General features: G+C 38.0%; 1 protein-coding gene and 1 pseudogene across 1 annotated transcript in view; one reads left to right on the forward strand and one right to left on the reverse strand.

Moving 5' to 3' along the window:
- SMARCA1 (SWI/SNF related, matrix associated, actin dependent regulator of chromatin, subfamily a, member 1) overlaps positions 1-27,038 on the reverse strand; it is a 312,201-nt gene that overhangs the window by 125,720 nt on the left and 159,443 nt on the right. The window lies entirely within an intron of this gene.
- Positions 1,990-2,823, forward strand: LOC129517640 (protein Mpv17-like; annotated as a pseudogene).

Genomic DNA, 27,038 nt, shown 5'->3' on the forward strand with positions numbered 1-27,038 from the left:
TTGAATTTATTTTCCTAAATTGAATTAAAATTAAAACTTTTTAAATTAAAATTTTAAAAATAAAAAAAATGCTTCAACTTTATGTTATCTACAAGAAACTCACTTTAAATATAATGATATTAAGTCAATCGGAGAAGGACAAACAGTGTATGTTCTCATTCATTTGGGGAATATGAATAATAGTGAAGGGGAATATAGGGGAAGGGAGAAGAAATGTGTGGGAGATATCAGAAAGGGACACAGAACATAAAGACTTCTAACTCTGGGAAATGAACTAGGGGTGGTGGAAGGGGAGGAGGGCGGGGGGTGGGGGTGAATGGGTGACGGGCACGGAGGGGGACACTTGACGGGATGAGCACTGGGTGTTATTCTGTATGTTGGTAAATTGAACACCAATAAAAATTAATTTATAAAAAATAAATAAATAAATAAATAAATATAATGATATTGACAGGCTTAACATAAAAGTAAAGAAAAATATATCTATAATGCGAACATCAATCAAAGGAGACTAGGAATAGCCATATTAATATCACATAAAATAAGCTTTAAAGTAAAGAAAATTACCAGAGACTGAGATGGGTATTACATAATGATAATAGGAAAACTCCACCAGGAGTATATAGCAAACCTAAATATGCATGCACAAACCAAAGGACTGAAAGATCTATAAAGCAAAAACAGAACTGTTGTTAGAGTAATAAAAACAGCTGTTTGTCCATTTAGAAAAATAGACAAATTCATAATTATACTAGGTGATTTCAACAGCTCACTCTTAACAATTTATAGACTAGACAGAAAACATTCAAGGATATAGACTTGAACAACACAACCAACCAAAAGGATCTAATGTACATATATAGAGCACTACACCCAATAACAATAGACTAGACATTATTTTCAAGTACCCATGGAACATATACCAACATATCATATTGTGGGCTATAAAACAAACCTCAAGAAAATCAAAAGAACTTAAATCATACCAAATGTATTCTCCAACCACAATGGAATCAAACATGAAATCAATAACAGAAAACTAAAATCTTCAAACTCTTGGAAACTAAACACACTCCTAAATAATCCATGAGTCAAAGAAGAAATGTCAGAGGATATACAAAAATGCTTGAAAATGAATAAAAATGAGAACACAACACATTAAAATTTGTAAGAAATCTAAGGCAGTGCTAAGAAGGAAATTTATAGCACCAAACATATACATTAGAAAAGAGGAATAGTCTCAGATCACTAAGTAAGCTCCAATGAAACAAAGAGATGATTCTTTATTCTTTTAAGTTTTTATTTAAATTCCAGTTAGTTAACACACAATGTAATATTAGTTTCAGGACTACAATATAGTGATTCAACCCTTCCATATAATACCCAGTGTTCATCACAAGTGCCTTCTTGAATCCCTATTACCTATTTAACCCACACCCTCACACACCTCCCCTCTGGTAAACATCATTTTGTTCTGTATAGCTAAGAGTCTATTTCTTAGATTGTCCTCCCTCTCTTTTTTTCCCCTTTACTCATTTGTTTTGTCTCTTAAATTCCACACATGAGGGAAATCATAAGGTATTTGTCTTTCTCTGATTGACTTATTTCACTTAGTATAATACTCTTTAGCTCCATCCACATCATTGCAAATGGCAAGATTCCATTCTTTTGTTGGCTGAGTAATATTCCATTGTGTGGGAATATATATATGTATATATACACCACTTCTTTATCCATCAACTGTTGATGGATACTTGAGCTGTTTCCATAATTTGTCTATTGTGAATAATGTTGCTATAAACATAGAAGTGCATGTATCCCTTTGAATTAGTTTTTTTTTCTATTCTTTGAGTAAATGCCTAGAGTGCAATTGCTCGATCATAGGGTAGTTCTATTTTTTAACTTTTTGAGGAACTTCCATACTGTTTTCCACAGTGGCTTCACTAGTTTGCATTCCCACCAACAGTGCAAGAGGGTTTTCCTTTCTCCATGGCCTTGCTAATACCTGTTGTTTCTTGCATTGTTGATTTTAGCCCTTCTGATATGTGTGAGATGATATATCATTATAGTTTTAATTAGCATTTCCCTGATGAGTGATTTGAGCATCTTTTCATGTTTGTTTGTTGGCCATCTGGACATCTGGACATCATGAAAATGTCTATTCATGTCTTCTGCCTATTTTTTATTTGGATTATTTATTTTTCAAGTGTTGAGTTTTAGAAGTTCTTTATATATTTTGGATACTATGCCTTTATCAGATACATCATTTGCAAATATCTTCTCCCATTCCAAAGGTAGCCTTTTAGTTTTGTAAAAACTACAGAACCCTGGAAACTATAGCATGTCACTGTGGCCTGACAGTTGGGTTCCTTATGGGCCTGGGTGACATTATCTCATGGCAGTTGGTAGAGAGGTTAGGTCTGTAGGAACATCAGACTGGCTGGACCCTGACCATGGTCTCTCTGGGCTGTGGCTTTGTGGGCCCTGTAGTCAGAGGCTGGTACAGGGTTTTGAACCAGTTCATCCATAGCACCACCAAGGTAGATGCAGTAAAGAAGATGCTATTGGATCTGGGGGGCTTTGCCCCATGTTTTCTAGGCTGTTTCTTACCACTGGTAAGAGTACTCAATGGACTGTCAGCCCAGGACAACTGGGCCAAGTTACAGCAAGACTATTGTGATGCCCTCATCACCAACTATTATCTGGCCTGCCATGCAGTTAAGCCAACTTCTAGCTGGTTCCCCTTCACTACGTGTTAGCTTTGTCCAGTGTGTTGCTCTTATCTGGAACTCCTACCTGTCCTGGAAGGCGCACCAGCTCTAGGCCTGCCTCACTCCATTAACTCCACCTTGTAGTGATCCAGCTTGACCCTGGAGTGGTCAGACAATCTCCTCAAAGTGGGTACATCATTTTTCATGGGGTTTGGGTGCCAGTCAGAACTTAATGGATTTAGCACCTGACTCCTTTTGAAATCATTAAAATCTTTATAATGGTCTTATACTCAAAACAAACAAGCAAAGAGATTATTCTTCAAAAAGACCTTTTTTTGTTTGTTTGTCAACAATGAAGCTGACAACCCTCTAGAAAGACTGACAAAAGAAAAAAAAAGAAAACATAAATTACCAATATAAGGAATGAAACAGGATATCACCACTAACTCTATAGACATCAAAATGATAATAAGAGAATCGTATGAAAAACTGTATACACACAAATTCAACAACTCAGGTGATATGGACTGATTCTTAAAAAAAATACAAACTACCACAACCTCACCCAATATAAAATAGATAATTTGCCTAGCAATATAACAAAATTAAATTTAGTAGAATTATATCAAACATATAAAGATTAAATGCCAATTTTGTACATATCTTCCAGATAATAGAAGAGGAAGAAACACTTCACAATTTTTCATAAAACTAGTATCACCCTGATACCAAAACCAAACACAGGGCAAAAAACTGTACAGACCAATATTCCTCATGAATACATATATAAAAGTCTCAAACAAAATAACAGAAAAAAGAACTCAGCTATACATAAAAGTATTAAATACCAAGATCAAGTATAATTTACATCAAGAATACAAGGCTGGTATAATATCAGAAAGATTGATCAATGCAATCCATCATATTAATAGGCTAATGAAGAAAAAATGCATGATCACATTATTTGATGCATAAAATACATTTGACAAAATTCAACACTATCATGATAACAATTCTCAGAAAAATAGGAATAGAGAGGATTATTTCAACTTGATAGTGTCTACATAAAGCCTACAGCTAATATACTTCAATAGTGAAAGACTGAATTGTCTCCCACTAAGATCAAGAACAAGGCATGGATATCCATACTCACCACTCTCATTCAACATAGTGTTGGAAGGTCTAGCCAGTGCAATAACACAAAACATACAAATGGAAAAGAAAGAAGGAAACTGTCCCTACTTGAAAATGACATGATTGTCTGGCATAGAATACTCTAATAAAACTACCCAGAAAACCCTCCCAAATTGAGTTTTTGTGAGTTCAGCAAGGTTGGAGGATAGAAGATAATCATATGAGAATCAATTATATTTCTATATAATAGGAATGAACACATGAACACCAAAATGAAAAATACCATACCATTTAAAATTGCTTTTAAAATAAAATACCTAATGGCAAATCTAACAAAATATATACAGAATTTACATGTTAAAAACTACATAATGCTGATGAAAGAAGTTAAATACAATCTAAATAAATGGAGATATTCAATGGAAATCAATGGAAAATTCAACATAAATTCTCCTCAAGTTGATATATAGATTTAATCCAATTCTTATAAAATTCCCAGCAAGATTTATTCACAGATATACACAAGATTATTATAAAATGTATACGGAAAGGCAAGGGAACTAGTATAGCTAAAACAATTTTACAGAAGAAGGGTAGCCCTGGTGGCTCAGTGGTTTAGCGCCGCATTCAGTCCAGGGTGTGATCCTGGAGTCCCGGGATTGAGTCCCATGTCGGGCTCCCTGTGTGGAGCCTGCTTCTCCCTCTGTCTGTGTCTCTGCTTCTCTCTCTGTGTGTGTATGTCTTTCATGAATAAATAAATAAAATCTTTTTAAAAAGAAGAAGAAAGTGGGAGGAATCAGCTTACCTAAACTCAAGATTTATTTTATGTATATATACATATATATATTTACTATATAAATATATTATACATTTACTATAGATATATAGATACATAATATATATAGTAATCAAGACTATGTGGTATTGCCACAGAGACACATATATCAATGGAACAAAATAGAGAACCTATAAAAATCCCCATACAAATATGTCTGACTGATTCTTTACAAAGGCATAAAAGCAATTTAATAAAGAATAGATAAGCTTTTAAACACATAGTGTTGGTGCAACTGGACATCCATAGTCAAAATATGAACATGCATCTAAATTTCATACCTTATAGAAAAAATAACCCAAAATTGATCAAGGATTTAAATTTAAAATATAAAACCATAAAAAAATAAATAAATAAAATATAAAACCATGAAACTTTAGGGAAAAAAATCAAAGAAACATTTGAGATTTAGAGCTAGGCAAAGAGTCCTTAGACTTGACAAGAGAAGCACAATTCATAAGAGAAATTGATAAATTGGACTTTACCAAAATTAAAAATGTCTGCTCTGAAAAAGACCCTGTTAAAAGCATGAAGAGGGGATGCCTGAGTGGCTCAGTGATTAAGCGTCTGCCTTTGGCTCAGGTCGTGATCCTGAAGTCCCAGGACTGAGTCCCACATCGGGCTCCCTGCATGGAGCCTGCTTCTCCCTCTGCCTGTGTCTCTGCCTCTCTGTCTCTCATGAATAAATAAATAAAACCTTTAAAAAAAATAAAATCATAAAGAGACTAACTACACAGAAGGAAAAAATACTTACAAAATACAAATCTGATAAAGGACTTTTATCTAGAACATATTAAGAATTCTTAAAACTCAAAAAAAATTTTAAATCCTATTAGAAAATGGGTATAAAACATGAATAGACATTTAACTAAGGAGGATGTACAGGTCGCAAATAAGCACATGAAAAGTTGTTCAACATCATTACCCATTAGAGAAATGCAAATTAAAACAATGAGATATTACTATACCCATGTCAGAATGGCTAAAATAAAAAATTGTGACTCCAAATGCTGGTGAGGATGCATGGAAACGGGATCACTCTTACGTTGCTGGTGGGAATACAAAATGGTATATCCACTGTGGAAAACGGTTTGGCACTTTCTTATGAAAGAAACATACATTTATCATACAACCCAGAAATTGCACTCTTGGACATTTGTCCCACAGAAATGAGACTTATGTTTGCACAAAAACATTTATAGCAGCTTTATTCATAATGGGCAGAAACTGAAAATAACCCAGATGCTCATCAATGGATGAATGATTAAATTGTGATGCATCCGTACCATGAACTGCTACTCAGCAATAAAAAGGCTTAAACCATCAATACATGCAACAACCAGGATAAACCTCCATGGAATTATCCTGAGTGAAAAGAAAAAAACATTTCCAAAAGATGACAAACTATATTATTCTATTTATTTAAGAATCTTGAAATGACAAAATTTGAGAATGAGGAACAAATTAGTGGATTCCAGGGGCTAAGAAGAGGGTAGGGAAGGAAAAGTAGTGGGGGTGGCTATAAAAGGACAACAAAGGGATCCTGTGGTTATGGAAATAGTCTGTATCTTGACAGTATCAATGTCAAAATTCTGGTTTTGATAGTATACTATAGTTCTTCAAGATGTTATCATTATAGGAAACAGTAAAGGGTACATGGGATCTCTCTGTATTATTTCTTACAACTTTTGTGTACATTCATTTCAAACTAAAAGCTTAATTAAAATAGTTATTGTTTTCAATTAAGCAAAAAAGTGAAGTAGTTATTAACTCCAGGATGAACAAAAAGATGTACAAAGAAAGACATAAGCATCATAGTATGCTATTTGGCTCAGCAGTGCACCACACTTACATAGTGATCCTAAAACAAATCCTGAATACTGATTTGAACAAAGATGATGATTTCATTATATTGAGTGGATGTAGGGAAAAGAAGATGAGCAGGGGATAAAGTAAGAGTGCTAAATCTTCATATTCCATTACAGAATGTCAATAGATACTGTCTAAGATTCATATACCAGGAAATAGCAATAACAGGATATCATTTATACAAATGGAAAACAACTATCAGAAGGAGTAGTCAAAAGACTTAAGTGTTGGCCTTCTAGCAGGCTGGATGTGAAGAGAGGGAGAGAATGGACAGTGCCCTGCTAACTAGAAAGCCTTTTGTTAGTATTTTATGTTTTACCATTGCACAATGTATTGATAAAATTTGGTACACTTTTTAAGGAAGGGGAAGCACCTATCTCCTAAATAACAAATCCAATATCCTCTTCTCTAGCCTCAGCTTCCTATACTTCTCTGCAGTATTTGACATTATTGATTATCTACTCCTTCCCTGACCAGGGTAACACTGTATCTCTCCTTGCTCTTCTATCGTTTCCATTCTCACTGCTCCAATGCTAGTTCAGATCCTTATTAAGCCTCATCTGAACCAATTCACTGGCCTCCATCCTCGTACCCACCTCCTTGGTGCTGTCAAATAAAATTTACTTATGAAGCATCTGTCACCCTGGGAATGTTCTACTACAACAGTTGGCAACCTAAAGCCACAGGCCAAATCCAGACTTTCACCTGTTTTGATAAATAAAGTCTTTTTGGAATACAGCCATGTTCATTCATTTATCTATTGTCTATGGCTGCTTTTGTGCTATAATGACAGAGTTGAGTAGTTATGACAGACACCTTCTGGACTGCAAAGCCTGAAATATTTACTGTCTGGGCCCTTATGGAAAGGTCTGTGGATCCCTCATCTACTACAAGACAAATATACGTCTGTCTCATTGCTAATCAGGAGTACTTTTGTTTCCAGATTGCTCTTTCATATGAACTAGAGTAGTTATTTCAAAGCTTCTCCAACATCTTCTGAGCCTACTATTCTAAGATCTCTTTCATCAGTCTCAGAGGAATAGAGGTCATCAAATAAGAATATTTTAACCACTCTGCTTCAAGCCCCAGCAGTTTATTTACTCTTATACATACTTCATTCTTTCTGGAATGTAAGCTCCATGCCAACAGGGAATTTTTTCCTGATTTTTCAAACTGCTATATATTAAACACCTAGAACAGTGTCTAGTAGGGCACAGAAGCTCCATAAATCTTTGTTAAGTGAAATTATCTTCAATTTCAGTAGAATAGGTGCCACTCCTCTTACCTCAAGGCTAATCTTTCCACCTGTGTTCTGGATCTCCTGTGGTTCCACCTCTCTAGGGACCTCAGCTCATTGATAGATTCTTTTTTTCCCTACATCTTCAACCTCACCCTCTCCTTTTGGCATACAATTGTGCTCATGTCTCTCCTGTTATACATGCATATATAAATAACAAACTATCACCCAACTACTCACCTCTCATTCACAGCCAAATATCTTGAAAGAGTTGTCTGCATTTAGTCTCCACTTCTTTTCCTCCATTAAAATTTCAATCTACTATATTCCAGTTTCAGCCCCCACTGCACCATTGAAATGGCTTCAGTTACAGTTAGCAATCCCCTCTATGCTGCAAGTTCAGTTACCCATTCATGCCTGGTTCATATTCTTTCCCTTTCTCTCTCTCTCTCTCTCTCTCTCTCTCTCTCTCTCTCTCTCTCTCTCTCCCTCCTACTCCCAAGTATCTATCTATTGCTTATATTTCTCCTCTGGAGTTACATCCTTGGCTTTTTACATACTCTCTGCCTAAACTCCACATTCACTTTAATGGCTAATTGTGATCTATATCAAAGGAGGAAAAGTGGCTGCTTGGAAACTCATATGGCTATGTAGCTGGGTTTTGTTTGGCTGGCCTATCAGACTATTTTTAACTTGAATGCCCTTGGGCAGGGCCTATACACATCACCTCCTTTTGTCTCCACCCCATATCAGCCCAAGCCTGAATCATCCATTTATGTTACCTGCCAGGATCCTAAAGATATTTGGATTTGCAACTCCTGATACTGTGACTCTTTAAACTATATCTGCAGCCCAAACTACATTCCTGCACACCAAATAATATATCCAGCTTTTTACTATTATCTCCATTTGGATATCTGACAGTTTTCTCACATTCAACATAGGTAAAACTTAGCTATAGGTAAGACTTCCCTCTCAAATCTTCTCATCCACCTGTAGTCCCCCTCTAAGTGAAAGGCTTTCCCTGACACTCAAGTCCAAGCCTGAAATTCATCTTTACATTCTATTATTCACTTTGTCACTTGCATTCCATTGATTTGTGAGTCCTGTCAGTCCTACCCCCCTCAGTCTCTCTCAGATGCACATATGCCCTCTTCTTCCTCCCCACTGCTATACTTCTAATTCTGAGTTGTGTCATCTTCACCTGGATCACTATGATAACCTCTATAAGGCTTTTCATGATCAGCTCCCTATTGACCCTTCCAGCCTCATCTCTTGACCACTCAATTCATACCCTAGGTTTAAGCCTAGCACTTCCAGGAACATTCCAGTCTCTCTACACCTCAGTGACTTTGCATTCTCTCTATGCTTGAAATGTTCTTCCCATTTTTCTGCTTGAAGAACCTTTCCTATGTCCTTTGTTTCAGGAAAACCCATACTCTCCTTCATATTTCAACTCAGATGTTACCATTTCTAGAATGTGTCTCTTAACCCCACATCCTGTCTAGAATAGGTGCCCTCAGCACTTTTCACCTATATCCCCCACTGAATTAGTTTCCTGTGGGCAGGGAAGGTATTCATCTCTATATTCTACACTTTTTAAATGCCTGACACACTATAGTCCATTAACAAAATTTCTTTTTTTTTAATTTTATTTATTTATTCATGATAGTCACACACAGAGAGAGAGGCAGAGACACAGGCAGAGGGAGAAGCAGGCTCCATGCAGGGAGCCCGACGCGGGATTTGATCCCGGGTCTCCAGGATCGTGCCCTGGGCCAAAGGCAGGCGCCAAACCGCCGCGCCACCCAGGGATCCCAACAAAATTTCTTAATGAAATGTTTCCTAGTGTAAAATCTATCTTCAATAGATTGCAGGAGTTTTTGCAACCCAGCTCCATATCTCCATTTTCATCCATATCTCTCACTATACCCATACATGTATTTAATGCTACAAACAATGTAAAGCATCAAAAATTTCACATTATATGTTTGACTAGGGAGAAAATCTATAAAACCCAATATATGTATTCACAAATTTAGATAAATTGCCACTGTAACTTTTGAATAAGTAACCAAATTGGTCTACTTCATTCCCTGACGCCTCTGTACTGGTTTCCCACATCTATCATTGCTCATGGTCTCCTCAATCTCTTCTTATAATAAGTCTACTTCTCATACACCAGATTAAAAACTGTCTTCCTGAAACCTGACCTAGTCAGAAATAGAAGTGATTGCTTCTTTCCCTGAGCTCCTTCAAACCTTGTATTCTCTGATAACTATCCAATTTTGCCTTGTTTTGTAGTTTTCTTGTGTGCATATTCACTTCCAGACAATAATCTTCCACAGAGCAAGAAACATGTCTTTTTTAACCTTTGAATGCTTTATAACATCCTGAACTTAGCAGGAACTCAATGCATATTTTAAATGAATATTAAACAAAATCAGATTAGAGGAAGCATTTCATCTAATTACAAATGTATTTGGCATTTGCTTATCATCCCCATATCCAGCTGCTTTGTGAATTTGAAAAAGTAAAACTTATCTATCCATGGAAATCATTAAGTACTAATTAGCATGGTGGTACTTCCCATTTACAAATATTAACATAGGGAAAAGGGGTTTTCAAAGTCACTGAGAGAAGTAGACACTTTGGTTTCCACTTCTAAAGCCTAAGCTATAGAATCCATTTTTATATGGTCTGCTTGGACAGTGAACTGATCGCCTCAGCCTCCTACTGAAACTATATTGGCAACTCAGAGGTATCTTTTCAAATCCTCAGTAGGTTCCCTGGAGCCTTCCTGAGATAAAGAGCTGTAATTTAATTTGCCATTTCATAACCCAGTCACGGAAATCACGAAGGAGCTCACGTTTTCATTCCCTTCATAGTAGACATTTAATTATATGATAATTACTTACAGCTTGCTGCTCAGCTTCTACTTTTATGAAATGTAAATTACACTTCACTCAAAAGTGCAAGATGAGCATTTAAAATACTTTACTAAATAGATTTAAAGAATTTTCTGACATTTTTTCCCAGGCCCAAAATTAGAAAGGCGATATACCTTTAAAGGAAACTTTGATTTAGAACCAGGGAAGTTGAGTTCTTAATAAATAGGATACCTCAAAGGGAGAAAAACTTCCAAGTGAATAAAATGTATATTGGGTTTTGAATAAGCTCAGTGTCCTCAGTGAAGTCAAAGCCTCATCTTTCAGAATAAGTAAACCACTTTATCAACTGTGCTTTACTGGTAGATTCATTAACTGAGTTTTACTGGCAAGGCTAGAAGGAAAAGAAAGTGATGGCAATGATAAAATGATACAATTTGAATGACTACTTTTGGAAATGAATATCAAATATATCTTATTATTCTTCTAGCATTATTTTTACCTGACTTTAGAATTACAGACTTCTAACAGAGGTGAAATGATTGGAGAAATCATCATTTCCATTGCTACATTATGTATTTAGATAGAAAACTTAGTCTAAGGAATGCAAAACCACAGCTGAACTCAAAGGAATCATGAACCATTTTCCCTAAACCTTGAACCTTGCATTTAGAGGCTTTGATCTTGTTTATTGCCAGCTCAAAATTTAAGAGTGTTCAGGGTAAGTCTCCATGATATTTGTCTCTGGCTCTAGATTCATCCAGATTCTTGACAGAAAAGTTCAAAGGAATTGGAAAATGAACAATAATCAGAAAAGTAGACAAGAAACTTAAATTTTCAAATGGTAAGTAAATACATAGACATTTAAGTAAACTATTTGCTATTGTTTGATCAGGAAATCACTAAGAATTCAAGGTCAACTACCACTGATAACAGTAAAAGACCTTTTATTTGTAGAGAATTTTTTAATTTCAAAGATTTTCATGCAAAATCTTAACAAATTAGAGCTAAATCATCCAGTGTAATCCCTTTTCTTCTTTAATATATTTATTCTTGTTTTATTTATTTTTATAAACTTTTAATTAGGGACACCTGGGTGGATCAGCAGTTGAGCATCTGCCTTTGACTTGATCCTGATCAAGTCCCACATCGGGCTCCTGCAAAGAGCCTGCTTCTCCCTCTGCCTACGTCTCTGCCTCCCTCTCTCTGTCTCTCATGAATAAATAAATAAAACCCTTAAAAACATATAATTAACTAACTATATATATAATAAATCTTAACTGTACCAATTAATTTTTATAAGTGAGCATACCTGCACTACCACCACCTAGATCTGGACTTAGAACTAGATCAGCATCCTAAAAGGCTCTTCCTGGTCTGCTGCTCTTCTGATTTCTATCACTGTAATTTTGCCTGTGTTGGGACTTGATATAAATAGACTCTCTATTGCATCTGACTTCTTTCTCAGCCTTATATCTGTGAGATTCATCCAGTTATTTGGTGTAATATAGTTTGTTCTTTCTTAAAAATATATTTATTTATTTTAGAGAGAGAGAGCAGGAGCAGGAGGGGCAGAGGGAGAGGAAGAGAGAATCCCAAGCAGACTCCACAATGAGTGCAGAGCCCAATGCGGGGCTTGATCTCCTGACCATTATGCATGTGCTACATAGAAAAGCTATAGGGTGTTATGCATGTGTATAATGGGGGCATAAATAGAGTATGGGGCCATGTAAAACTTATCTAAAAGAGTGATATATAAGCTGAGACTTGAAGGATGGTTAGAAGCTTGCTATGTGAAAGGGGGTGGAGGAGGAGGGAGGATAATGAGGAAGGAAAATATCAGAAAGAATAAGAACCCTCTCCCATCCCATCCCTGATGTGCTTACAAAGAAGCACTTGTGCGCGCATGCACACACACACACACACACACACACATAGCATGCACACATGCACACAGCCTACCCAGAACAGGATGACCTGGAAATGTAGGAATTCAACAGCTCAGGTCAAAGTTAAGAGAATGAGTTCTAAAGCAAAGGCAAAAGGAGGCAAAGAGCTAAACTGACATCCTAAAATAGAAATGGCTCCAAGGTCTGGTACCTCAGATAAAGAGGTACCTAAAGTTTCAAGACAGTATCCTCAAAACTGGCAGGGCTACTAGAGTTTTATAGATTCTACATGTAGGGATCCCTGGGTGGCGCAGCGGTTTGGCGCCTGCCTTTGGCCCAGGGCGCGATCCTGGAGACCCGGGATCGAATCCAACATCGGGCTCCCGGTGCATGGAGCCTGCTTCTCCCTCTGCCTGTGTCTCTGCCTCTCTCTCTCTCCCTGTGACTATCATAAATAAATAAAAATTAAAAAAAAATATTCTACAAGTAGAGAGTATAGGTACCCCATTCCCTGGCAGTGCCCAGGGAGGTGACAAGACCTCAGAGGAAAATGGCAATGTGGTATACATGGAAGGCTAGACTCCAGGCCACTCTGGGACTCCCAATCTGGATAGAAATCATCATTCCTCAGCTTGGTCCAGGGTCATCAGACCTGTCAGCCTTGAAGAGACCACACAGTATGTGGACTGAAGACTATATGATTTTCCAAGATACCAGTAACTTAGCATGACCCTGGAGACCTCAATAACAACTGATTTTGAATTGTATACCAAATTTTGAGAAGGGGTGTGGCCTCTTAACAGATTAAATTATGTTTAAAGAATAGAAGAAATATAGTACTTCTTTCACTTCACATTTTGGAATAAAATTCACACCCATCACAAGATGTAATACTGCAGGGGGGATTAGTAGAGTCTGGAAAGAGTCTCAAAGCAGTTTGGGCTGAGCTAGAAGTGTCTTTTCTAGGCTTCCCTTGGTTGTGAGTAGGAAAGGAGCAGTCAAAAGTGCAGGGCCAATGTGAACAAATACTTAGTGAATGAAAAAGGAATGGTGCTAGTCCTTTCAGGGACCCATTCCAATCTCCAGAAAGTCATTCTTTCTATCTGACCTCCATCTCTCCCACAGGAGAAATACACAGAAATTTAGGCTGCCTTTGCCTTAATCTATTGTTTCCCAGCAGTGAAAGTAGGCCTCCCAAATGGCCACCAAGGTTACAAGGGGCAAAAATGTGCTTCATGCTTAACTGGGAAAGATGCTCCTTTTTGAGCTATGTGTCATTAGTGGATCCTAATGTCATTAAGTACAAGAATAAAAATTTGCATAGAAATCATTGCAGGGAATTGTTTCTTCCCCATGCCGGTATTGATTTCCCAGCACCGTTAGCTGCTTAATGCTACTGCTTTTAATTGATTACTCTAGAGGAGTCCCTCAATAGCAGGATTCTTCGATTGAGATACTAGGACATTCGTTGAATGTGATTCGACAACCCCAGTTGACTCTGGAGACCTGCCTATCTATAGCGCAATCACAGCAACCCCACATGGTTTAATAAATAATGTGGCCCTTGCAAATGCAATACTCAGGCTACAGCCTAGTTAAAAATATGAACCTGTCTGGTTCTGTTTACCTTCTAAAAATCAATGATCAAGTCATACATTTGTAACTACACATAAAGGTGGGTATCAAGGCTTATTTTAAAACCTCTTCTTGTTTCCAGCTCTCTATACATGGGAAATCACTGAAATGCCTGAATTCATCTTCCTGCCTTACTAGTTGAGTAACTCTACCTAGAATCTCCTTTGACTAATCATGGATATTTCAGTATTCAGTATTTGGAACACCATTGTCACTACTGAGACTAAAGAAGCTGAGAAGTAGTGGAGTGAAAGCATACTGAGGCAAGAACATCTCAGGGAGCACTTCAATACCTACTAACTTACTCAGTCCCCAGCAGGAGCTTCTTGTCTTCTGATTCACTTTTTTCCTAAATGTTGACCCCAGAAGGAAGGCTCTGGTTCATCAGGTCAATCCAGTCGACCAAATATAAAGTATCTTGGTTGAGTTGGTATAAATGTCAACTCACAAATTCAGAGCTCAAGAATTTTTTCATATAACTTTATCTATTTTGAGCCCCCATATCTCCAGGTAGTATAAAACTTAATCACAGTCAACTCAAGCATTCCCCACAATCTCTGGGGTTGTGACTAAGATAAGCAGAAGGTATTTAGTCTTCAGTTGTCTTCTGCTGTCCACCCTGGAATCCAGTCATGTGTAGCCTTGATGGTCTATGTGAGGATATTCAAATTCCACCCAGGTTTCAGTCACACTTGCACTCAGATCACTGTTGTACCTCCTCACACAAAGTTTAAGTTTTCTCAGGTCTCAGGACCCTTTGTGGCTATCTAGAAAACACTTGGTTCTCCCATACCTAACCAGAATCCAGAGAATTATAAGATCACTCAAGCCTCATCTCCTGAGATATAACATGCAGCCAACTCTACTGCTCTGGTGCCAGGCTTGGTTCAACAGAACACTTCAAGGCTTGTTGCCTTCCCCTGTGTGGGGAGAGGCAAGGCACCGTCTCTTGCTCAGATTTGTTCATCACCCTTCCATCTGAGTATTATATTATTTATTCAACTTGAGTGTTGGCTAACAGGGACAGGTTATACCACCTCTCTTAAGGGACTTACCAAGGACTCACTCTCTTGCTCTAACTCACTCCTCTCATATCCCACAGAATTTTCATCTAGTCTGGGGAAAGAAAAACCAGCTCTGATTAGTCCTATACCCTTTCAAATCCATTGTAATGTCATAGAGTATATGTTCTAAGTTGTTTAAACTCAAAAGTAATGGTTCCTGAAACTATAAATAGGCTTTTAAAACTCACAGGATAAGAATTAAGTTTTGTTTTCTGTTCTACGATAATAACCTTTCCCTTAGGTGATGTCTTTGCTAAATATGGGAAGGGCTAGGTGTAAGGACACACACCCACATACACTCGGGATAATTTATTAAATGTTATCCAAACATGGTACTATATACTTAAGGCTATAGCAGAAACTAGAGGAAACAAAAGAAAGACACAGTCTGTGTGCTAAAGAGAATACAGTTTCATTATATGAACCATGATTTATATAGCTGAGACACTCAAAAAATGCAGTCACATATAATCCAGAAATAGCTTGAATGCTACTCGAAATGCTATAAAGAAGTCAAATAAAAGAGCTATCAACATGAACCATTGGGGTCAGAGACAGTTCCATGGAAATGACTGACCTGAAAGGAAGAAGGTAGTGAGGAGGAGGTAATAAATGAATAATTTCATCTCAAAAACTTTTCTTCCGGTAAGTGTTATGCCCCTTATATTAGGCCCTTTATGGTGTTTTCACTGTCCTCCTGTGTTTTTTGATGAAAAGGCCTATATGTCTTTCTAAATGTAATGTGCCCTACAGCTCAATTTACTTATTACTCAACACCTCTTATTAAACACCTACAGTATGCTGAGCCCCAAGTTAGGTACCTTTAGGGCTATTTGCACAATTGAGAACAACTTGGGTCTCTTACCAAGAGGGAGCCATATAACAGGCAATATAGTGTAAGCCGGTGGTCCCCACATTTGAGCGTCAAAGCCACCTGGAAAACTTGTTAAAACACAGATTACTAGGCCTCATTTCCAAAGTTTCTGATTCAATAAGTCTACAGCAGTGCCTGAGAATTTGCATTTCCACTGAGTTCCCAAGTGATGCTGATGCTGATGGTCTGGCAAAAACAACTAGCATAATGGTTAAGAATCCACAGGACTTTTAGTCAACCAGCTCTGGGTTTGAATTCTAGCTCTGTCATTTACTAACTATGGAAACCTGAGTACATTGTTTAGCTATTTTGAGCCTCAGGCTTTTTTTAAAATCTGTAACACTTGATACAATGAGATTCTGTAAGCATATTTGATACCTACAGTATTTCTAGGTAGAATAGCAGTGAACAAAATGGCTGTAGATTCTCTGGGGCTGACAACTGTTAAACCCAACTACAAAAGTACTATATAATTACCCACATGATTAATACTATGAAGAATGGCAAGGTGTTATGGAAAACAGGAAAACTTAAGCCAGATTGAATGGCCAAGGAAGACATTACTGAAGCAGGTTGATACCTGAACTCTAAGTAAGAGGGCCCTTGTTAATTAGTAAGATCAGCACAGTAGGTCTGCTACTATTTGGAGCTGCTAGATGGGCAGTGGATAATATGGTTGATGGTGGTATGTGGAGCTTCTGAGTGTAGCTAATAGGAAGTGGTAGGGAGATGGGGCAAATGCAGGTGTGAGTTATAGAAAGGGTGGATAAGGCTAGCTGTAATAGGTGGACTAGAAAGTGTGGCTAATGGAGAAGGATATGGCAGTAGACATGAGAGGGGGACTGTGGTGGTCTGATAAGGATATTGGGGAGGTAAAGCCTAGTAGAAGCAGTGCGTAGGAACTGATGAACTTGCTGCTCGTGGTAGACAAGGCTAGTGAATGTGACTTGTAAGTGATGGTGGTGAGTGGAACCATTATAAAGAATAAGGAAACATTACTTTAGGCAAATGAATCAGAGAAGATCTTCTCAATGTAATGACATTTGAGTTGACACTGGAAGGATAAATAGAGAAGTGATGTATACTCCAAGCAGAAGGAACTGCACATGCAATAGCTCTGGGACAGTAGGGAACTAAGGATCCTATAGAAACCCTGTGCAGTTAGAGTGCCAAGAGTAAAAAGGAAAATGGTAGAAGATGAGGTTGGAGAAGTAGGCAGGAGCCAAGTCATGCAGAGCCTTGTAGAAACTGGTGGAGTCCAGTCTTTATCCTAAGAGTGATTAGAAGTAATAAGATTATCTTAACATATTTAAAAGTTTACTCTGGCTACTTTGTAGATAATGGACCAGAGAGGGACAATTAGGAGTTTGGAGAAGACTGAAGTAACAGCATTTCAGCACCAAGTCACATTTTTCCACTGACAGAATACAAGTACCTCCATAATCAGAGCCCTTCTATGTCTTTCCTCCCGTGATTCCTTGCCTGGTATGCCAGTAGTAGGACTAGATTTTGTATGCAAAAATCTGTTTCCCAACCTGAAACTAGATCTGAATCCCTCGTAATCATACCATACTATATCACATCATAATCCCCATCAGCTAATCTGGATTCTGCCAATAATCAAATGCTTGGATGACCATTGTCAAGTGCCTCACTTCTGCTTGGCCAACAGCCTGGTTGTTGGATTAGTTTGTCATTATGGATATGCACTGCTTTTAGCCCTCTCTTGTCTGTTTTGATTCTGAACCTATCCTGATCAAACTCCAAACATCATGTACGCAAGCCTATGATAACCAAATCATTAAACCCTGGAATTACATCCTTGTCCCATCCCAGCCTTCCCCTGACCCGCAAAGTCCTCCTGAATTCCTAAGTCTTTTCTATTCCAAACTGGCCTGTTCCATCACTACCAAGCCCTGGTTCTACCAACAGGTATTACTGAAGCGCTAGAACACAATTCAATAATAAACATAGCCTGGATGCAGACCACATCAGGTCTTGCTGTCTGAGAATTGGATGTGGGCTATTTGATATTCTTGGATTCCTGTGATTATACATCTTAGGCCTGGTGAGCAAGTCAGAAATGTTCCTTTATATTGCCTGCATCCTTTGTGCAGTTCCTGATAAGTCAGCACTCACATTTGAATGGTTTTGTCTGAGGCTTCCTGATAGCTTAATAAGTGAATCTGTTATATACCCCAGACTCTAGGCATCATTTGGGTGACATCATTGTATTCACTCTGAGGCAGTAGACCTGGAAAACAAGAAATCTCTCCTTCCTAGGTTGCTGAAAGACCTTATTAGCAATGTAGATCAGATATGTCTCTCTGATTGTTAGGTTAAGACCCAAATGATCAGGTCCAGGAGCCTCAGGCTGAAGTCATCAAATTGCAAATGGAGATGGTGGGAGTGGATAAGGGAGAGGTGAAGCTACTAATGGGTTCAAAGTTCATCAGCTTTCTAGACCTCTGTTAGAGTTCTCTGGGAGCAAGATTAGAGGTAGTGGAGGCAAGTGACCAAGTGTGATGATTACAGACACTGATAGTAGGTTTTTGGATTCAAGATCCTTCATATATAAATCTGCTATTTCTTACTGTAAAGACCAAAATAATTGAGAGGTGAAGGGGTGAACTGGGGAAAAGAATTCTCTCTCTGAGTCATCTCACAAGTAATCTGGAAGATCCCTTGATCAAGGCGAGTCAACCTATAAACCTTGCTCTAACCTATAAACTGGTGGCACGAGTTTATAGGTTAGAGCAAAAAATTCCTGGGAATGGGAAACTCAAGTCTCTTGGAATGAAAAGTGTCTGACAGGCCTAGCCTAAAGAGCTGAACTTAGAGGACACCAGGACTTCACAAAAGGCAGTAGAGGTAGCAGGATTTTGGAGTATCATCAAGAAACCAAAACCAACAGGAGTAAACCAGAGTATTCAGTCCCAAAGTCAGAGATTTATAGATTTGTATAGGCAAGCACAAATTCTTTCTTTCTTTAAGCTTACCAGGAATTCTATGGAATAGGTTTGAAACTGGATTAGCCACAGAGATGATGCTTACCATCCAAGGTGAGTTTTTCACTGGTTGGCCCCAGTACAAAGCATAATAAATGAAATCTAGTTTTTAGGTTCTCTCTCTTCCCTTTTTGGCAGCCTCCTATCCCAAGTATCACTTGCTACATCCAGCCACACAGACCCCACCCATCAAGTCTATCTTCTCACAATGCCCCAAGGCCCAGAAATCCCTGCAATCTGGGTTCCCTTCTATGCTCTCTGCCAGCCAGTCAGATCAAGGCATAGCAGACTGAATATTGCCTAACATGTTTTTCCTTTGCATTTTAGTGGAAGATTTTAACAACTGTCTTTCAGTGAGATCTCCCAAAGGAATACTTGTAATATTGGAAACTTCTGGCTCTCCAGCATATCTAAGAGAATTTGAAGGGCTAGTTTGAAACAACACAAATTTATCATCTTATGGTTCTGGAGTTTAGAAGTCTAAAACAAGTTTCAGTGTCCTAAAGTCACAGTGATACAAGGCTTATTCCTTCTGGAAACCTTGAAAGGAAAATCCATTAATTTGCCTTGATCAGCTTCTTGTAACTGTCTGTATTCCATGGATTTTGAACCCTTCCTCCATCTTCAAAGTACATCATTCTAATCTCTGCTTCTGTCACCATATTGTCTTCTCCTCTGCCTCTGTCTCCTTGAGTCCCTTTTATTAAGACCCTTATGATTACATTGGGCCCACCCAGATAATACAGAATAATTTTCCCATAATAAAATCTTGAACTTAATCATATCTGCAAGGTACCTTTTGCATATAAGATAACATATTCCAAGGATTCCAGAGATTCAGACATGGAAATATTTGGGGCACCATTATTCACCCTACCACAGAGAACATTTCAAACTGTACCATGGTTTAGACATTTTCCATGTCTACACATAGTTTATGGGTTAGAGATTTTAAAGAAGTGTCAAATAACTCAGTATTACCTTTACCAGTGATCACCAACTTCCAAAGACCTTCTGTGGATGGAAGGAGGTGATTGGAGGGCGGTGGGTGGGGGAATGCATATTACAAAAGTTCTGCAATGGGACATTTGGAATTGGCCTCTTACCTGAATAACTCCACTGTCAATTAGGATCAGACTCTGCCTTACATTTTCACTTGAAGCCTCATTTCATGACAATTCATTTCAGTGCTTCTGTTGCTTTTTTCAATACAATTTTCTCTTGAGCCCAAATGGTGCTCTCAGCCTGGTTCAAGATTGAAGGCCAGTTTCCTTCAACTCTGGCTTTGATGGAGGAAATAGGAAGTGGACATTTGGAAAATTTATCTGGGAAGGGAGGGAAATTAAAACTGAAGGGAATCCAATTGTTCTTCAGAAATGTCTAAAAAAATTAGAGCAATGGTGACTCAAAATGACATCCTACTTAGCTTTTAAGCTTTCACTTACTTAGCACTCTGTAGGGCAGGAGACAGCCTGAGTCTGTGCCCAGGAAATTTCAGTACAAGTCTCAGAAGCTGAGGGCAAAGATGTAGTAGTGAGCAAGAAAAGATACTATCCAGGTCCATCACTTCCTAAAGTTTGTGTTCCAGGAATAAATGTATATAATAGCTACCAGTGACTGTGTACTTAGTATATGCCAAAAACTGTTAAGCACACTAAATGCATTTTGTCATTTCTCTAAGCTTCATAACAGCCATATAAGGTAGTTAATATCATCACCATTTTATATGTTAGGAACCCAAGGCACAGACAGGTTAAGTGACTTGATGTCAAACAGTTCCTATAAAGTAAAGTTTGAGTACAGGTATGTTTGACTCCAAAGCCCATGCTGTTATTCACCATGCTATACTGTTCCACATGGACCCCTCACTGAGGAATTCTGTGTTAGAGATGTGGAGGTTTATGGTGCCAAATAGGTCATCATATCTGCTCACTAAAACTACTTTCCAAAAAAAAAACCCTCTTTCCTCAAGGACTTAATTTTCATATTAAGGGAAGCATTGGAGACAGTTTTACTAGATTTGCATAAATTATAGTTGGACAACAGGTGAGATCCAAGCATGTATATCTTTAAAAAACAATTATGTGGTCATATGCTGGCTAGGGCCAAAGATAACATGACAGGTAGGGGTAAACCCCCTTCTGGAGAAGAACTGTATCTGACCAGGGTGTTAATTCCTACAAACATCCTACTTAGAATAGTCCTCAGTTGTCTCTCCATATGCACTTTTTAAAAAGCTCCATACAGTCATTCCCTACCCACATTATAAATAGAAGAAGTTCTAGATCTTACGTCCTCCAAGCAAGAGTTTCCATATATCATATGTTTCCAACCACCCAGACTGGTTCAGAGTATGAAATACTTCAAGGGCCTTGGATCTGATATTTTTTAAAGAATAAAAAAACAAGGCATATAGGTACCCTACTCCAAAGATTTAGAAAAGGTTATAATTATTTAGAAGATTGATTATAGGATCCAACTGAAGTTTAATGATAGAGGCAGGACAACAAGAGTCGCTCATCAGGAACTGTCCCTATGCCTCAAACCAGCACCCACCACCTCCATATATATTGTTTCAACATCTGCAGGTTTGGGTCATTCATTCAACAGACATTTATTAAAAAACCAACTATGTGCCCAGCAGTCTACTAGATACTAAGATGGGTACAAAGATGTACAAGACACAATTCTGCTCAAGATATACCTATCTTGCTATTCAGACTCCCCAACATGTATAGGAGCCATAGAAAAGTACAGAAACAAAAGACAAAAAATAGGTTTTGTGATCAAATTTCAAGTCTGGGTCATTTTCCTTTTTGTCCTATTATTTCCTTGTCACCTTCACCCCACAACTTTTCTGTCCCTGATCTCATTCCCTGAAGCTCAGATCACCTTTCTTCTTCTCTCAAGTTATAGCCCATTTTTTGTTACTCGCTATCTTTTACTGCTTCATGAAGATTTGCTCCCCCAATTCCCTTTGACACCTGATATATTCACCTATTCAGAGTCATCACACTACCTCCATCCTAACCTATACACCACCACCACCAACAAAAACAGCACAGCCTACAGTTTGAATTATGAGACTATGTGAATCAAAAAACTGGCAACCACTTGGTGGCAGCATACCCAAATTCAAATAGCAGGAACTTTTTCTAAGTGCGAACAGCCTGAATTTACAAAACTAAAGTTAGAAAATGCCAGATATACAAAGCTAAATTTATAAAATTGTAACTATGTCACAGCTATAAAGTCGTATCAGTTGTACTTAGGAAGACTGAATTGAGAGTGTGTTACAGTCCCAATAAGTCAAAGAGAAAGAGAGAGATGCAAAATTTATTATGGGAATAGGGGTACATTTTCAAGGCCATAGCTACAAGAAAGTCCTAATGTTTTAAGCACTAACAGCAGAGAGCCTGTTGTGTCTCCATATTCCCTTAGAGAAAACTGAACTTAGTCTAATTGAATAATCCAGACTATTGGAAACAATGATAAGCCAAATGAAATGTGTATATAGACATTTCTTTCTGGTGTAATGGGCCATAATAATAGGATGCTTACAATAATACAAGCAGCAAGTATGTGGCTTTGGGGAATTCACTCATAAGGAGTCAAATTCTCCTCTGGGATTTGTATCAAATGTCAAATGAGTTTTCATTGATGCTGAAGTCAGTGGGCTGGCATAGATACCCTCCTGAGGCTCTTGAATTCTACATAGAAACAATATTCTAATTGTTAAGTAGCTAGACCGTGATAATTATTAGCAACCCAGCACAACAAACTGTCTCTGATATCTTTGGAAATGTGGGGCTCAGAATAGCTTTGCAATTGGTCCTCTAGTCAAATGGTATCCAATTGATTAAGGAATGCTTATGCCGTGCATCCTAGATGCCTGAAAAACAAACATCCTCTCCCTCTCATGAAAGCTCTTCTATTTCTAGGGAAGTCTACAGTTTTCATCCATAATAAGACACCCAAGCTGAGAAGTCCAGTGGTAAAAACTGCAAAGTATTTTAGCTCAGCTGGCACACATATAGTCAATGTCAATCAAAACACATATATTGAGCCCCTACTATGTGTCCACCTCTGTGCCAGCAGTACAGGGTAGACAGAAAAAGTATTGGCATGGTGCCTGATCTCAGCTGCTTAAGTGTAGTTGGGAGATAAGATTAGCATATAAAACAATTAAATAAAAGAATATGTTTTGAGTTGAATTATTCAGAGGCTAAGTGCTATGGCATTAAGAAGAAAGTGAATGTGGACTGGGGTTTTTGTGAAGAACTGTGAAGGGTCTGAGATTTTACTTTACTTAAATGCTAGCAAGTTGGCCTGCCACAGTCCCATGGATACTGGTAGAAAATATGAGATTCCTGGATTAGAAACGAGAATGTATTGCTCATAGCAAAAGCAGTAGCAAGAATATCAGCATTTTTGCATTGTTTCCAGACTCCCAGTTCCCAAAGGATAATGTGAAGAGGGCCAAATGATGCCTGCACATGAAGTAGGTGAGGAACCACGAGCTTAGGGAACTTGAGCTTACAGAATCTTTTACAATGGGCAATAAACATGTCTGCCCTTTTTTCCAGATGGGGACACTGTCTCTGTATTGCAAAGCATTTCTCTATACAAACATTCTTAGAAAAATAGTTTGGTAGAATGAGCAGTCAGTGCCCTCACTTGCAAGATAGTCAGATACATAAGAGACTCAGTAGTTAGGCAAGTTCATGGAATCATGGCTTTGGGAGGGGATGCAGATCACAGGACAAATGGCTCATATAAATAGATGTCCATTACAAAGCACATGTCCTAAAGAGATTTTCTGAAATGGCTAAAAAATCCTAAAAAATCAGGCTGCAAAGGCCTTTGTTCAATACCCATTTTGTAGTCACGGAGAGAGTCCCAGAGAAGTCAATTGGTCCTAATATCACTGTGATGTATAACTAGCATGTTTCTTAGGTATGATTAGATGAGTATATTCTGTGCCCACTGAAAAATGTCCTACTTTTCATAGTAGGATGATAGTTGACCACCTCATTAGAAACAAAATTATTACCTGCACCAGGTTTACACTAATGTATTGATATCTACAGCACTTATTAAATGAACTATAAATACAATACACTGAAGTCATTTTCCACCAAATCAAGTCAGACTTTGGTCAAAAGAATTAACATCGTGATATATTTAATGCCTGCCATTTGTAGGAGGTCTCTGACTAGACCACTTTGGACAAAGAGGAAACTTGTGGAGTCATGATACAGTGCTGACTATAAATCATACTGCAAGCATCGTAATCCAGGGTTGGAAGGCTAAGGGCAATAATTGAATTGACTATCTGGTGAAGCCATCTAAGGATTCACAGGTCTTTGTCTACTAACCATCTGTACTTTCCTACTTTCTCTGGATTCTCAAGTGCTATAAATAACACTGCTTGTTTTATCTAAGTATACCTTTTGTCCTTCTCAATTTGCATAGCAGCGTAACTGTGACAAAGGGTGAGGGAGGAATATAAGAACTATCCAGAGTATAAAAATAGAACCCAGATTATTGATAGACCTTCTTGTATTTGTGCGGAATCTGGACAAAAATAATAGTCCCAGAGTAAGAAAGTTAATTGGACTTAAATATATTTTCTGGATCAGTTTCATCAAACCTGGCTCAGAAAGTCAAGAGCAAGTATTGAATAAATGAAAAATCTACTTATGAATTTCTTTTGTATTCAAATCATGCCACAGTATGAGAAAACATAGCCCTTTTCATAACCAGAAATACACTGGCATATAAAAGTCAAACATAGAATGAAGTTAAGTGTGACTCTTAGCCTCCACCGTCATCCCCTACCTCTAGGCTTCCAAAACCCTAGGGCTGACTTAAAAGTCATTGCCATCTGTTACTGGCTTCAGCAGAATTAGCTTGTTCTGGTTTCATAAGTTACTTTAACTTAAGACTTGTGTTGAGATCAAGGGAGATGATAATCTCAGTGCACTTGGAAGTACACACCTGAAGTATCTGTTTTCATTTCTGGGCACCATATGTAACAAGCAACCTTCAAAATTGTAGTGTGTCCAGAGCTACCAATACAATTATGGGACTTGGAGTCTTAGCCTTTGAGAACTAGTTCAGGAACCTAAAGATGTTTAGTCAGGAAAAGATTTAGTGGGAAACTATTAGGAGTGTCTTCAAACCTTGGCGGGGTTATTATTTTCAATAAATTACTCAGTCTGGGTGTCTCCAGAGAACAAAGATGGGGTTATTGGAATGGTTGAAAAAGAAAACAGAATCCAACTCGGTGAAAGAAATAACTCTCAAATAATTACAGCTGTCTGAAAATGAAATGAGAACCAAGTAGGGTAGGATAAATCTTCTGAATAGAAGAACGAATTTGCAGTGTTACCCTCCCCCCTAGGACTTAGTACACTCACAGAGTCTGGGAGTCAGGGCCTTAAAGTGGCATGCTTCCACAAGACACCAGGACCTTCAATTCTCTGGCTGCAAAGCTTCTGGCTCTTTGAGCCCGTTAGATTAACAACAATCCATCTCTGAGCAGAAGAGTTGGGATGCTGCAAATAAAACCATTAGTTTTTTCTTAGAAACTTCACATTATAGGACACTAGAGGGGAAAACATCATCTAAGCTTCCAATTAAGTCTATATTGCAGACCAGGCTGACAGTGCCAATGGTTTTACTCTTTGCTTGTTCTAGCATCTTCATCAGTTTACTGGAAAGCCAAGCTGTTCGCAGCCCAAACCACAGCACCAACTATGCTTAACAAGTAAAAGCCTCTGACACATGTAATATGAATAATGCTGTCTGTAGGTCTGTAGCTCCCAGTGGGCTATACACTCTTCTGAACATCTTCCATGTCCTCGTCCAGCTCTCTGGTCCACACAGTATATTGCATGTTTCCCCTCCTCTAAAAAGAGCCCATTTGCAGGTGTAGTAACTAAACTCAGTGCCTACAACACAAAGAACCAAGAAAGTAGAATTTCTGTCTTACTACATTTTCCACCCACTTTCCACAGTGAAGAAGAGAAATTAGGACATGCATATGCCCTCTCCTACTCTTCTTAGTTTTTCTCATGGTACAGAACTAGAAGGGAAGAACTCTTTCCCTTATGCCTTATATGTTCACATCTGGCTATTAATATGCTAAAAGCAGAAATTTGGGGAATTTAGAAACTCCTCTCTCAATAATGTCTAGCTTTCAAGCTATATTCCTGGTATAGAACTCTATTGTGAATGTCAAAAGCTGAAGGTTAATGTTTTCTTTCATATTTTGCTCTCAATTATTTCCTTATCAGTACAAGGATGTCTTAAGCTAAGAAAAATCAGTACCCCAAAATGCAAAAAAGAAAAACACATATTTTTCAAACTATTTCCTCTATTACATATATTATTATTTATTCAGCACTATTCATGGTATGTGCATTTTACATATGTTACAACAGTATATAAATAATGATTCTTTCAGAAATATGTGAGAGAAACCCAATTCAAACAGTTTAAGCAAAAAAAGAAAAAAAGGAAGGAAGGAAAGAGAGGGAAACAGAGAGAGAGAGAAAGTAACTCATCATCTAGGAAGTTCAAAGGGTAACCTGCCTCAGGTGAACTGAAGAACTCACATGCTCTATCCTCTCAAATCTCTTTATGTGTTGGGTTCATCCTGCAGACTCTCTCCATGTGCAATGGAAGATGACTGCCCTCAGTTCTGGCAAAGTGACTCAACTTTCTCAGACCTGCATAGGTTTATATGCTCCCAGTTCAGAAATCCAAATAGAAAAATGTTTATATCCACCCCAGCACTCAAAAGACAATCCAGAGAAGACATATGGTTAGCACTGCTTAGATCTGTTGCCCATCTCTACACTATTGTTATCAATGAACAGGACACTAC

Source organism: Nyctereutes procyonoides, unplaced genomic scaffold (assembly GCF_905146905.1).
Source record: "Nyctereutes procyonoides isolate TBG_1078 unplaced genomic scaffold, NYPRO_anot_genome, whole genome shotgun sequence".
Lineage (NCBI taxonomy): Eukaryota > Metazoa > Chordata > Mammalia > Carnivora > Canidae > Nyctereutes > Nyctereutes procyonoides.